Genomic DNA, 15930 nt, shown 5'->3' with positions numbered 1-15930 from the left:
TCGTCCGGACCTCGAAAATCTAGTGTCTAGATGGTTGTATAAAGTAGTTCCTCCGTCCGCAGTTATCGCATATTCGTCCGGACCCTGTGGAAATGGAGACTTATTAACTTCAGCGTCTGCTAGGCCGTCCGGACCTATTCCAGATCTTGAGCTACTTATTTCACCAGCTATAATAGCATTTAGACACTTCATCAAACACTGGTTGGCGTCCGGACGCTTCCTCTGGCCGTCCGACGGTTACTAGGAAAATCGCCTTTTCTGAGTTGTAAATTTGCCAGAAATTTTCTCGTCTCAGAAACCTTCCTTTCTTGAGCAATATACTGCAGATCTTGTCTTGTTCAGTCCTTTCCATGCTGAATAATAATTTTGCAATAATCTAAAAGTCTTCTAAATTACAGTGTCCTTGATTAAGGAGTGTCCTTGATAAAGAATCTTTTTGTCATCATAATAAGAACCAATTAGGAACAATTAATTATGCATAATATTTTCCACATCACAGATCTTTCCTTTCTTGATTAATATTCTGCAATATTTTTACCACTCAGGTCTTTCCTTTTCTTGAAGACTGTAATATTCTTTCTTTCTTGGGTCTTTCCTTTTCTTAAGGAATACTCTGCAATATTCTTTCCTACTTGGCTCTTTCCTTTCTTGAATAAACCAAATCAGTTTTGACACTGAATTTGCCCATATTAAAAACCCAACAAACTCCCCCTTTGGCAGTTCGGTGACAAAACTAATTATAACAAGAAGCCTAAGTTAAGAACAATTAAATTCCAAGGCCCAACATAAACTGGCAATCTCTATGTCTAACCTGTTCTCAGAATCATGAACAAACAATTAAACGCATAGAGATTTGAAGTAGCAAACCTCAGATTACCATAAAGATGGATCATTGAACACATTAGCACTCTGTGGATCAATCAAGGTAATTACTCCCCTACTGAAGTAATTCACACATTTTCCCCCTTTTTGTCACGAAATGACAAAGGAAGATCAAACACGGTGGCTAGTAATAAAAACAATTAAATGAATGACCCATGCATGAAATGCAATACAATGAACAGTAGAACGATATGCAAACTTGAATATTGCAAAACCAAGAACAATTATTCAAGAAACTCCCCCTTTGGTCATTTTGGGGGACAAAAACAATTACGACCCAAAAAAAATTTTCTCCCCCTTTTTCTCAGACAAGGACAAAAGACAAACAGAGAAAAAAGAATCACAATTATACTATAAAAAAAAAAAACTATTTATTAAAAAAAAAAACAAGCCAAGGAAGAAAATGGGCAGTTTAAACAAAAACTGACAAACTAAACAGCCGTTCAAGAAAAAAAAAAAAAAGTAAAAAGAGCATAGTAATTTTTTTTTCCCAATGTTAGCTTCAAAACACTCATAGATTTAAAACTGATAACACAGTCAAATAGCAAATCAAAAACATGCAAACATATAATTGAGAGTTAAGTAATTTATGAGCACAAATTTCCTTGCAAATAGAAATTTTAAATAGTTTACTCAACTCATGCTATGCGTGTTGTGTTTGAAAGCTTTCTTAGGAAGGTAATGTGTTCACCAATAGGGTTTAAAACAACTAAATTTTCTAAATTAGAAAAAATTTCATGTTTGATGAACCAAAAGTCAAACCTTATCTTACTAGGATCTAGCCACCCTCATCTGATACACTCCCCCTAAAAAGCAACACTTTTTCTTTTACTTAGTCCATTAGTGACTGTCTATTTCCGCAATGATTTGGTCACTGACTCTTTTTATAGGGGCAAGTGCAAGAATTTATTTAACAGCACATTCAACAGTAGATCATTTTATATCCAGATTTTTTGAGAATTTTAATGCTTTTTATTGTTTGTGCTACAACCTAGAAAGAATGCCAAAAATTTTAGGATCTAGTTTCAACTAGCATATTGGTCAATTTGATCATCTTAGAAAAAAAAAATCTCTTTCACAAGAATTTCCAAAAGTTAAAAACCAAAGAAAAAAAAAATTAGGGGAGGTTTGGAAAGTGTATAATTTCATCGCATGAGAGGAATAAACTATCTAGCATTTAGATGCAGCAGAGAAACTCAACAGATGTCATACTAAAATCTCAATTATATATAAGCATAATTCATCAAAGCAAAATGAACTGAGATATCAGGTAAAAATACATGACATATCTGAAAAGCTAAACAAAAAAGAAAAACAAAATACCTTTTGTATTGCATCTCCCCTCCTTTTTATTGTTGAAAACAAAAATAACATAAAAACAACAAAAACATGTTATTAGAAAAAAAGATGAAATCTAATTCTAGCATGTAAGGTAAAAGCAAACATGTCCTCATAGAGAGGTTTGAAATTACCAAGACAAAAAAGTAGCTGCCTGACGTGCTTTTTTTGTTATCCTCATAAGTACATGCAGAGAAATTCTCTAAAGAAAGCTAGAGAATAATGTGGATAAGGTTCCAAGCAATGTGTCCAATCTGCTCAGGACACTCTGCATCATTCTCAATAACCCTTCATAGAGGTGGTTATTGTTGGGTTCATGCGGCTTCTCCTTGAAGTACCTGGATTTGTTGTGTCCAGTCTTGCCATACTGTCTGCCGGCAGGAATAAATCTTTGTTGTTGCCACTGATGCTGAGGATCTTAATGCGCCTTGGGAGGTCGTAGCTTTCTTGGGCTCTTCCTTCTTGACCTTCAGCTTCTGAGCACGAAGCTGAGGACAATTGGGTCGGATGTGACCGCTGATACCACAATGATGGCATGTGGGTAGGCTTCTTTTGCTGGGAAGGTCCTTGACAGGTTCTTCAGAGATTTTAGCCTCTCCCCTAATTATCTCCTTACCCTTATCTACATAGGCAATTTGAGGCTCTAGAACTGCAGGCTTCACAGACGCAGTTTTTAAAGTAGATGCTATATTAGAACTAGAAGCTACATACTCGAGACCAGTTTTGTTAGATGAACACTTTTGTCCTGACAGCATCTAGGTTAACTTCTCATCATTGATCCTCTCTAACTGCAACTTTGCATCCAACAGTTTATCTTCCAAGTTTGTGATTTTACGAAGCAATGTGCTTTTCTCAATCTTTATACTGTTTAGCTCCAGCACATTCTGTTGGTGTGTCTCTCTTAGCTTCATGAACTTGATGTAGAGGACTTTGTAGGCCCCTTTGAGATTTTCGTCATCACTACTCTCAGAATAGTAAGATTGGGACTCATCAGGATCAGTATGTGGAGCAATAAAGGCCAAAAACTTTTTCTCTTTACCTGGAGTCTCTTCTTCCTCTGAATCATCGCTGAGAGTAGTGTTGAAAGCCTTTCCCATTGCCTATTTGAGATTTTCACAATCTACCCATATGTGACCATAGCTTGAACACTCATAGCATCTAGGACCTCTCGGATCCTTCTTGTCAGCTTCATTTTGTTCAGCTTCCTTGGGATCACTTTTTAACTTCTTAGAAAACTTGTTCTTGAATTTCTGGTTCTTCATCAGTTTTCTAAAATTTTTGGCAAGCATGGCCAATCCGTCATCTTCATGGGTGTCTTCTTATGAAGAAACTCTGCTTTTACCTTTTGTAGCCTTGAGTGCAATGGATTTGACCTTCTTGACAGGGGGTAGGAAAAACTCATAGGTTTGAAGAAATCCTACGATCTCTTCAATCTTCATGTCATCTAGATCCTTACTTTCTTCAATGGTAGTCTCCTTAATTCTAAAACGCTCAGGCAAAGATCTTAGAATCTTTTTAATGAGTTTTGCATTCGAAACCTTCTTCTCAAGACTCACCATGGAATTTCTCAGGTCGCTGATTTTGGTGTAAAACTCATTAAAAGTTTCTTCTTCAAGCATCTTAATTTCCTTAAATCTAGAAATCAACATTTGGAGTTTGGCAGATTTAACAATTTTTGTGCCTGCATATGTTATTTCTAGAATTGTCCATGCTTTTTGAGCAGATTCACAATGTGAAATTCGTGAGAATTCCAACGATGAAAGAGCTTGACAGAGAGCATGTAAGGCTGTGTCATTGGAAAGACGAGCACCGGTTTGAACAATAGTCCATTCAGTTGTTGTTGTACTTGGTGGGGTCCACCCAGTCTTAACAATTTGCCGAACGTCTATAGATTTTAAAAAGAAGCGCATCCTTGCTTTCTAATAGCCATAATTTGTGTCATCAAAGGCAGGAACATAATTAAGAGTTTGAGACATGATAAAAAATAATAGGAGTCACAGTTCACACTCAGGAATTTAATGCAAAAAAGTGTACCTGCTCTGATACCAATTGAAAAATTAAGACAACGAAGTGTGTGTGTGTGTAATCAACCAAAATATAAATTGCGAAAAACAAAGAATAGAGAGAAAAACCACTACGGGGTAGCCAAATCCAGGAAATCCACTATTCAGAAGAAATAGCTAGGTACAAGATAGTCGTACTCATAAATCCAATTGCAGTAGTCGTACCTTGAACTTTAACACGTATCTATACGTGAGCGCCTCCCAACCAGATCGCCTATCTGAAGGGTTCTTCAATTGACTCTTTTAACTTAGAGCTCCTCTATAAGCTAGACTTTAATGGTTGATCAAATCACACACAATAACTTTAAGAGAGCTAGCAAATAATACAATCTCTCCCTAAACACCCTCTCTTAGCACACTGGAATTCAATATTGAATTCTTACAAAAACACAGCCTATGAGCCTTTTTAAATAGGCTATAGAAATCCTAATTCTAATCAAAATTGACTTTCATAGACGGCGTCCGGGCCTTGCTTCTGGGCGTCCGAACCTTGCTTCTGGGCGTCCGAACCAGCAACTAAAACTTCATAAAACTCTAAAAAGTGTCCGGACCTGGAAACCCTAGTGTTCGAACGGTTGCATAAAGTAGTTCCTCCATCTGCAGTTACCGCATATTCCTCTGGACCTTGTGTGAATGGAGACTTATTGACTTCAGCCTCTGCTGGGCCGTCCAGACTTGTTCCAAATCTTGAGCTACTAACTTCACCATCTGCAGTAGCGTTCGGACACTTCATCGAACACTGGCTGGCGTCTGGACACTTCCTCTGGCCGTCCGAACAATTACTAGGGAAACCGCCTTTTTTGAGTTGTAAATTTGCCAGAACTTTCCTTGTCTCTGAAACCTTCCTTTCTTGAGCAATATACTGTAGATCTTGTCTTGTTCCATCCTTCCATGCTGAATATTAATTCTGCAACAATCTGAAAGTCTTCTAAATTACAGTATCCTTGACTAAGCAGTGTCCTTGATAAGGAATCTTTTTGTCTACGTAATAAGAACCAATTAGGAACAATTAATTATGCAGAATATTTTCCACATCACAGATCTTTCCTTTCTTGATTAATATTTTACAATATTTTCACCACTTAGCTCTTTCCTTTTTTTGAAGAATAATATTCAATATTCTTTATTTCTTGACTCTTTTCATTTTTTAATGAATACTCTGCAATATTCTTTCTTACTTGGCTCTTTCCTTTCTTGAATAAATCAAATAAGTTTTGACATCGAATTTGCTAATATTAAAACCCAACAATATCAATAATAGCTCAGGTCATTGTTTTTTGCTTTTCGATATTTTCTTCACTTTGATGATTTAAGATGGTATTTTTCCTGTTAATTAAAAGTTAATTAGTTTGGGAAGAATTGTAGCAACTTTCCAGGTCAATTATTCTTATTAACTAAAGGGTTAAAAACCTTATTGGTACATATGGTAAGGGCCATAGTTTGGGAAGAGCTGTAGCAACTTTCCAGGTCAATTATTCTTATTAATTAAAGGGCTAAATGCCTTATTGGTACCTATGGTAAGGGCCATAATCAAACGCGTGCCTCGGTTTCAAAAACTATCATAGGTAGTACATGTCGTTAATCGAAATACCTATTTTGTACTTCCATCAAGATTCTATCCATTTTTTTTATAGCCATCCACTTCACCCCCTTAAAATGGTGACACCTGTCCTAGCTGCCACATATTTTAGCCAAGTCAAAATATCCTCCTACGTGGTTGTGCATCACAGCTGACACTTATGCTATTAATGCCACGTAGGATGCAAAAAAAAAAAAAAAAAAATTTACCTTTTTTAAAAATTAAAAAAAAAAATAACACAAAAAAAAAATTAGGAACAAGAGATTTTTGGTTGGCCAACCACACCAATTTCGGCCAAGTGGTAAGCCACCCCTATTTTTTTTTTGGTATTACACTACTATTCATAATCAACTCTCAATTTAAATAAAACAGGCATAATAGACTTTAACCCCCTGACCTATCACCCATTTTGCAATTACGTCTCTAAACTTTAAAAAGTGACACTGAGTCTACCCATACTACCATTACGTGTCAAATTACACACTTTTGTATTTTTCTCCCCAAAATACTCATGAATTTATTAAAAAATAAAATAAGAAAAGATATAAAAATAACTATTTGAAAAGAAAATTAACGGGGGCTAATATGAAAAGAGCTAGCCCTTTTTAGTGTTTGAATTTTTTTGTTTAGTGTTTTTAATAATTTTAATTTTTTTTTCAAATGGTTTATGTTAATATCTTTAAGGGTATTTTGAGAATAAAAATGTCAAAGTGTCTAATTTGACACGGAGTGGTAGTATGGGAGGCTCCGATATCTCCTTTTAAAGTTTAAAGATGTAAGTGCAAAATGGGTGACAATTTCGCGAGCTAAAGTATATTTTTTTCGTAAATAAAACTATTTTGAAGGCAATATTCATACAAACAACAATTGAACCTTTCGGGTGTAGACGAAATCTTGGAAGAAGTACTCATTTGGAAGCTTATGAAACCTAAACTAGGGGAAAATATTCATTTTCCAAACTAAGAAAGAACAAGCCATACCACTCAACTTATTATTTATCATACTCGATGAAAAGTTAATATTTTATATTTAAATAAAGGGAAAAAATTATATATATTAAAAAATAAATCTCTCTCAAATAATAGTTGATTTTAAAATAGTCCCTTAAATTTTTAAGTGTGCTAAAGTAACCCATCAAACTACCAAGGTGTGCAAAAAATACTACTTTGTCAATAATAACCTTATTCTCCTAAAAATTAAAATAAAAAATTAATTAAAAGACTATTTAAAAAAAAAACTTTTTTTCCCAAATAAATGCAAAATCAGTTCATGTAATTGGCCTAAATTATAAATTGTTCCCTATAGTATAAAATAAGTGAAAAATTCAAAATCAATCCCTGTAGTTAACCTAATTTACAAATCACTCTATTTGGTATTAAAGTGAATTCAGAAATTCCTGTGTTTGGCTTAATTTATAAATCACTCCCTGAACTCATATCCTGTTTAAAAATTTGATAGATTTCGTAAGTTGTCATGTCAGTGCCAATAAGATGATGACACATGGCATTCTCAATAAAAAAAATATATATATAAATTTATTAAATATGAAATATAAAAAACTAAACAAACAATTAATTTTAAAAAAATTGAAAAAATTTAAATGCGTGGCTACTGATTGGGTAGCTACCTCTTTGTGAGCGGCTTGGCCACCCCCAGCCAATGGGGGTACCACACGTCACCCGCAGACATGGCCAGGGGTGGCACGCGGCCACCCCCAAAGGGATCTAAGGTGGCCTGAAGGCCACCTCCATGGTGTTGGGGTGGCTCGCAGGCCATACCCAGATTCCCTTGGGGTGGTGTGCCGGCCACCCCTAGATCCCTTTAGGGGTGACCGCGCACCACCATTGGCCACCTCTATTGGGCTTTTTCTATTTTTTTAAAATTAAAAAATTTCAAATTTTTTTTAATTTCTTTAACTTTTTAGATTTTTTTTTTAAAAAAAATAGTTTTCAAATAGTTTTTTATTTTATTTTTTAAGATAAGAAGGGTATTATCTGACAAAGTGGCCTTTTTGGCACACCTTGATAGTTTGATGGGTCACAATAGCACACTTGAAAATTTAGGGAGCTATTTTAAAATCGGTTGTTAGTTCAAATGGCTTTTTAATGTTTTCCCTTAAATAAAACTTTCTTTAATGCAACGTTTTGCAAAACAAAGTATGTCAAGTATCTTACTACATCCTTGTTGATTTATTCTATTTGCTTCAATATCTCTTTCTGGCTTGCAAAACTCCATTGTCTTCTATAGTTTTTATTTCCAATAAATATAGGCTTTTGAGTAGTATCTTTAATATAAAGTCTCTTTCTAGATTATTCAAATTTGATATGTTCTTATATGACGTGCTTACCATGCTTCTCCAACTAACATTTCCAAACCTTTTGAATGGGTTCTTTGACATAATATATCATAATTCTTTGATCAAACCTCTTCACTTGTGTATTGAAAGTAATTGGATTCAAACAATTATACTTTAGTTTGGCTAAAACTCACATGTTAACATAAATATTGCCTTGAACCTTTTCCTATAACCAATAGTCACTTTGCTCTAGACCGGCCATACTAGTAAATATAAGAACTATTAACCAACACTTTTTTCAATACAAGTACTTTACAAATAAGTCAATTCATAACTATTAAAACATTTGCTCTAACCAAAAGTCACTTTAATTGCATATATATAATGTAATTATCATTTTGAAATAAACTTAAAATAAAGAAGTTTCTAAAGATTGAGAAAATCAATGGCTACGAAATGTGTTAGAAAACTTATGTTGATTATGATGGAATTGCTTATCCTTATTCTTCTTGGTGTGCAAGCGAATGACCTTGCCCTTACCTCATTCTCTCCATCTTCATCTCTCTTCATGTCTCCTTATTCATCTGAACTTGATCATAATCATGGAGAGTTACACTTGTGCCTTACACTTGGAATTCGTCATTGTTCAACATTAAGGACCACATGGCCTCACTCCGACGCTAAATACGAAACTTGTATTGTTGCTACTTTTTTCCGCTGCTTCAAACATATCAAGTTTTATGAAGACCCAATTATGATGCCTATCATTTTTAATTGCATCAAAACCAAGTGCGAACCATTACAAAAAATTGAAGACATTTTTGTTAGAAGTTCTCAGATGGTGCGTTGTTTGTTGAAATGCTTTTCTAAGCATGTTGCGAGCCCCTCAGATGTCATTTACCTGCAGAATCCTTGGTAAAGAAGTCTTAACTACTCTCTCTCTCTCTCTCTCTCTCTCTCTCTCTCTATATATATATATATATATATATATATATCTTAATTGAAGCAACGCACATCAATTGATCATCTAAAATTCTTAGGTTGTATGGTCTACCTTGTGGATTTCTCAAATCATACCATTGTTTTAAAATTAAAGGGTTGAGATTTTATAATAATGGTATTTTTTAAAAAATATATGTATATAAAATAAACACTAAAATGATAAATGTTGAGTTGATAGAGGTGATAAACGTTGATATGACAAAATTTCAAGCTATTTAATTTGAAAATATTTGTTTAAATTTGAAGAAAGTTTCATGATAGATTACCCAAGAAATTAAAGAATAGCAATAGAAAGTTCATTATGAATTATATATTTTTATTCACCACAAAACATTAAATATTGATTTTTTTTGCATGAATCTTAACTTGTATTAACAGTTTATATTCAAAAACCTTTGCTAATTTATGAAATATTTAATTATTAATTTCAATACCTAAAGTAATGCTAGATAAAATTTCACAATTATCATAAACCATGATGTCACTATTTCTCTTTTATGTAACAAAAGGATTGTTAAAGAACTTGTATTGATCTAATATTCTCTTATACATATGTATAAATTTTCAAATAAATGAAAAAAAAAAAAAAAAAAAAAAAAAAGATGCGGAGAAAATGATCAAATGAGTAATTTCATTTCAATTGGAGCAATAAAATTATCATTTTAATGACTCCAACAATAGAAATATCTTCCACAATATTGTTAAAAAAATTTGAAAAATGAAAATCCAGGATACTAATTAATGTCAAATAAATTACTTTTTTCTTCCTCCTAGAGATGGGCAATAAGCCCTTGGTTGCTTGTTGGTGGTCTTTGTCAATTGAATCAATGGGTGTCAACTTGACTAACCAAATTAGGCTACTAAAAAAGGTCGATACCAGTGGTTATCAGCCAATTTTTAGTGGTAAAGGTGGTTGGAATGTGAGATCATGCACCTTGGCACCAAATCAGAATAAGATCTTGCACCCTCCCTGTAATTGTAACACTCAAGAAATTTAATGTCTCTCAAATTCATCTATAAGAATCAATAATAATATTGAGAAGATGTTATCGTTTGGATTATATAGGCATTTTTGGAATTAAAGACAGTTTTAAAATCAAGTGATAAAGTAAAAACCAACTTTTACCTTAAAACTTAAAATGAGCATAACTTGGGCTTATTCAAAGCTCACTACGCTTGTATTTAAGCCCTCTACCTACTTGTAAAATTTCATAGCAATCAGAAGTGTATGGAATTCCAGACTTAGCTGGGATCACCATTCACTCGCTAATGGGCGTTTTTACTAATCACCATGTTATTTAAAAAATGAGGCCTGGCCTATTATGTTTTTGACCTATTATGTCGATGAAATTTAAAATTGCTAAATTTCTACCACTTGATCAAAACCCCCTAATATTTCCAAATTATTTGATCTCCTTCAAATTATAGAAATCATTGTCATTAATGGGAATTGAGAAAATTAAACTAGTTCGCTTAGATTTGACTTGGAGGAGACTTTGATGAATGCTTGTTGATTGCTTTTTCTCCACTTTTCCTTTTGATTTTTCAGCATGGCTAGCCCCCCCTAGTGTTTCTCTTGAACCATTTTACTACTTCATGCATTTGATGCTTGCATGAGCCTTGCTAAAGAAAAATCTGATCTATTCATCAATGAAACTTGATTTTGGATGACTTAAACCTTTAACTTGTTGAAACCTTCTCTCTCTCTCTCTCTCTCTCTCTCTCTCTCTCTCTCTCTCTCTCTCTCCCATGGTGATCGGTTACCCTTCCATTTTACAAGACAAAGTGTTTCTTTCACTTGTTTATAGAATGATAGCAGTATCCTTCATTCTTTTGTACAAGTGAGAACACTTTTAAGGTTGCTTAGTTTTTTTTGTTCTTTGGTTTGGACCACACACGGCTGCCTTGCTTTCTTTTAGTTCTTTTTGTATGCTTTCATGCCCCACCTTCCAATAGCTGAGTACCACTTTAAGAGTAAGGAAATGAGTTGTTTCTTTTACGAAAAGTAGCCTAAAATACCAAAAACTAAGCAAAGCATCACCTTCCTCCAAAACAACTACACCATTAGGCCACCTAGAGGGATTTTTGGTGGGTCTTTCCAAATTTTCTTCTAAATATGAATTTTGACACTTTATGATGTTTCTTTTATGTTAAGAAAAGAATATTTAAGTTAATTTTAACTCAAAAGAGAATGGGTTGAAGTTATACTTCGAAAGGATCACATATTTCCTTTAAGTTTCCTTTATGTTTCCTTTATGTTTCCTTATTTTCTATTATATTACTATTAATGTTCGAATGACCCAATAAGCTTATGAATTAAAAATTAAGTAAAGGAATTAATCTGCTCTAGTATTCGTTAAGACTTTATCAAGAAACCTTTAGCACAATAAAATTAATTTACTTTTATATGTTCTTGCAATTTATTCTTCTTTAAGCTTTATGTTTAAACATTATGTCACTAAAGATTTATGCTTGTTTAGATTGAAAATAAAGCTTAGTGTTAAATTCTATACTATATTCTTCTTAAAGCCTTATGGTTAAACATTATGTCACCATGGCAATATGCTTGCTTCGGTGTTTAAATATAAAGCTTTGTATTAAATTGCTTTACATTATTGCTTTTACTTTTATACTTATGATATATCATAATCGTCAAGGTTCATATTTGATGGTACTGGTCTTAGCCTCGTCACTAATTATGAGCCTAGGTTTTAAGGTTATCCTAAGGAATGACTCAAAATGAATAAAAAGGAAATGGCTAGAATGAACTAATGAGATAATTATGAGATAGTTAACAAATGATGAACATATGGACAAACTGATAGTATGGACTATGGAAAAATAGAGTATAGACAAATAGATGATTTAGTAATAAATAAAGTAAGTAAAAATGATGGTAAATTCATATAAAGAGATGACGGTCTTTGAACAATATTCTATTTAATGTTTGACTATATTGTTTGATGGTTATGCTAATTTGTAAAATACTGTGTGTATATAGACTATTGGCAGAATTGAAGTAAGGGACTTCATCTGAGAAGAACAATAAGTATGGATTTACTTACTAAGACATGATACTAGTTTTAATTAGTATATCGGTTTCTGTGTTATTTTTCCAAGTTTTTATAAATGTGACCTATATGTATGGATTTACTTACTTAGACAAGATATTGGTATTTGTTAAGCATATTGTTTACTATGTTATTTTACTAAGTTTTTAATTATAGTTAACAATAAGTATGAATTTTCTTACTGAGACAAGATACTAATTTTTATTACGCATATTGTTTCTTGTGTTATTTTACAATGGTTGTGTAAATATTAAGATTAAGTATGGAAGTACTAACTGAGAAATGAATCTGGGTTTCATTACTATAATTGTTAGTTGATTTATTTGTCATCTAATTTAAATACATATTTTTCTACAATAATATAGAATATGTTAATAAAAGAGCGAGGGGACTGTGTGCAACCAGTGAGTTGGGAAGGCTGTGTGCAACCAGTGAGCTGGGAAGGCTGTGTGCAACCAGTACTCACAAATAATAAGAAACAAACTGGGGAGCTGTGCTACAAATAGACTCATATGTTGTGAGCTACTAGTATAAAAACAGGTAAACTTTATAAGTGGGAAGGACATAACGGTCGCTAACGACGAGATGGTATTTAGCCTATGAACGAGAGGTCTGAATTAAATATTATATAAAACAACACAAACAAATCAATCACTATGTCATACAAATTCATTACATGCATTCTCTCTCTCTCTCTCTCTCTCTCTCTCTCTCTCTCTCTCTCTCTCTCTCTCTCTCTCTCTCTCTCTCTCTCTCTACCTTTCCTTCTTCTTCTTTTATTTCCTTTGGTGACTTTTAATTTTTGATTTATGGGAACTTGGGTACTCACTTGTTTTTCCATGTAAATATGATAACGTCATCATCTTTACACAGACCATGATGCAGGAATTGAGAATGAAGGCAAAAATCCTTTCGCAAGTTTTAGTGGTTTATGAACTGTCTATTGGGAGCTTAATGCTTGACTTCGGGAGAGCAAGCCTTATCTTTATGTTTGTTTCAATGTATTTGTTTTATAGTGTATTATTGACACGTTTAATTATGTGAGAATTTAGTGCCGCTTGTGGCACATATATTTGGTACACCTAGTGTGTACATGGTATGTATAATTAATCCATACTCTAACTTATCTTTATCACTATAAGGTAATTCAGTCAGCCCACTAGTGTTATGTGGTTTATTCCTAGTATTTAAAAGAAAAAATATATTCTGCTGTGAGATTGTATCTCTGATGTAGTAGCGTCACGTGAAAATTGGAGGTTTCCATTTACAGTTTTGCTAGTTCATAATATGGGGAGTTACAGTAATACCCCGAATATAAATTAGGGTTAAGTACACTCTAATTATAACTTAAAGATGCTAGGGTTTGTTCTTAATCAGAAAAGTGTGAGATTTTTGATGTTTAGCAATTTTTGTGCTTGTCGAATGTTCGAGTATGACATTAAACGCTCGATGCAGAATGCTCAAGTGGGATGTCGAACGTTCGCTTGTAGCCCTAGACCCGAGTGTTCGATAGTACCGCCAAACATTCAATTAAAACCCTAAGACTGTTGGTCTGATCGTAGCCTGAACATTTGATGCTTGCAGTACTTGAAAATCAAATGGTTCATTCTTATCGTTAACTTTTAACCCCTATAAATGGGATCCTCAAGACCCCTAAGCCCCATTTTCGATTTTCTCTAGTTTTAAAACCATAGTAAGAGTGAGAGAGTGATTTGGAGAGAGAATGAGCTCTCTTAGTCCCTTGTTCTTCAAGGAGGTAACCTTCTTAGTCTAACTTTGTTTTCATTAGTGCTATTAGGTTGTTAGTTCATTATTTACCTACTATTTAGTTCCATTTTTGGTAGCTTAGTCCCTTAGCTTGAGGTTTAGCTAGGACTTTTGGTCTGAGATTGGTTTCTGCGAGTGACTGAAGATTCTAACTTATGCCGAACAATCGATGCCAAATGATCAATGACGATACCGAACGTACGAAGACAATACCAAACGTTCGATAGTCCTACAGAATGCCTAATCTTGCTAGGTTTGGGTTTTAAAATGCTTGATTAAGGTTTCAATAGGATTTTTTGTGTGGGTTATGTCTAATATTAGATTGTGGCTTGTAAAATTGTGAAGTTGAGCTTTGAGATGTCCGGTATGAGGATAAGTGTTTGAGGTAAATAAAATTCACTATGCAATTATAAATAAAATTTTATGCATGATGCTACAAATGAAACTGAAGATATTCTTATAGCATGAAATGATATAATTATTTGACATGATGTGAGCCCTAATAATTGTATTTCATTTGCATAGTGATATTTCAATCGCTAGATTATGTTTTACGTACGAAGCATGTTTTAACTATGAAGAGATGATGAAACGATATGGATATGTCATGAGATAAGTGAAAATCAAAATTGACTTCTATCTTTTTCGCAGTGCAAAGTCTTCTGAAAATGCTCTGATAAGTGGAATCCCTGTTTACAGTATCTTTACACATAAGTGATTTTGTCCAAATACAGAATGAGGCCAAAATACTAACAAACTCCACATTTGGCCATTCTGGGACAAAAATCACTTGACCGGTTTGGAAATACATTCCCGGTCCAAAAATAAAAATTACTCCCCATTTTTGTCACAAAGGGAAAAAGGGTAAAACAGAGTAATAAAAACCAACTGTAATAAAAATTACTCCCCCTAACGGTCTCAGAAGGACCCGGGAAACAGAGTAATATAAGTTTAAGTGTTTAACAAAATAACAGAAAATAACAAAAAGTCTCAAAATAACACAAAAAGAGACAATAAAACAGAAGGAAACTCAAACATCCTCTGGCATGGGTATAGTCTGAGCTACATCATCCTCATCATCACTACTGCCAGGGTGATGAACTCGAAGGCACTCTTGAAGGTCCAAATGGGTCTGTTCCAACCTCTTGTTGATAGACCGCACTTCGAGCTGCAAAGAGGAGATGGACTGCTGCATGGTGGTCATTCCTCCCTGAATGGTGGCTAAGGCCTCCATTATCTGAGAATAATTTGCCTCTGGCTCAGATGGCGGGACGGTATGAGAGGATGACGCCACGTCTGGAAAAGCAACATGCATAGCAGCAGGCATGTCATCATCTGAATCATCTCATCGCAGCTGGGCATTCGACTTCATCAATGTCTGTTTGCTGAGGGGCTACTGGATCTTCATCCTAGGCACTCCATTAACATTGATACCCGACTGAAGGATGATCTGAGTGATTAGGCAGCCAAAAGGGAGACCGGTATTGCTCTCATCACGAGCCTCCAGCATGACTCCCAGAATGTGCTTGCAAAGACAGAAAGGCAAGCAAAGATGAACAGCATAAACAAACTGGGCCCTCTTCAGTATTAGATCACTGCGCCTAGCAACTGGCCAGAGATTGTACTGAACAATTTTGGCCAACATACGATGAGCCGGAGCAAGTGCACCAATCCTGATGTTAGTATGATGCCCCTCACGCTGTGGAACTGCATGGAAGAATTCTCGGAGATCGTCCATAGAGGGAGGAAGCACCACCTCATTGTAAGGACTGGCAGGCAGATCAAGGACTGGTACCCCGATGAACTGACTGATGATCTGGGGATCTACAGTGATGATGTGTCCGTCAACAGTGGACTACAGTACCATCCCACACTCATCATCCTGAGCCACCTCAAGGTTGGCATAGAAGAGCCTGACTAGCCTAATGAGGA

General features: G+C 34.5%; 1 long non-coding RNA gene across 1 annotated transcript; it reads left to right on the top strand.

Moving 5' to 3' along the window:
* Window positions 1-8563: 8563 nt before the first annotated feature.
* Window positions 8564-13363, top strand: LOC133880619 (uncharacterized). The gene is made up of 2 exons (XR_009902340.1): window positions 8564-9073; window positions 13105-13363. It is a non-coding gene; the product is annotated as an uncharacterized LOC133880619 (long non-coding RNA).
* Window positions 13364-15930: the final 2567 nt, after the last annotated feature.

The sequence above is a fragment of the Alnus glutinosa genome, chromosome 10, assembly GCF_958979055.1.
Source record: "Alnus glutinosa chromosome 10, dhAlnGlut1.1, whole genome shotgun sequence".
Lineage (NCBI taxonomy): Eukaryota > Viridiplantae > Streptophyta > Magnoliopsida > Fagales > Betulaceae > Alnus > Alnus glutinosa.
Note: the sequence above shows the minus strand (reverse complement) of the source record. Positions and strands in the feature narration are given on the sequence as shown.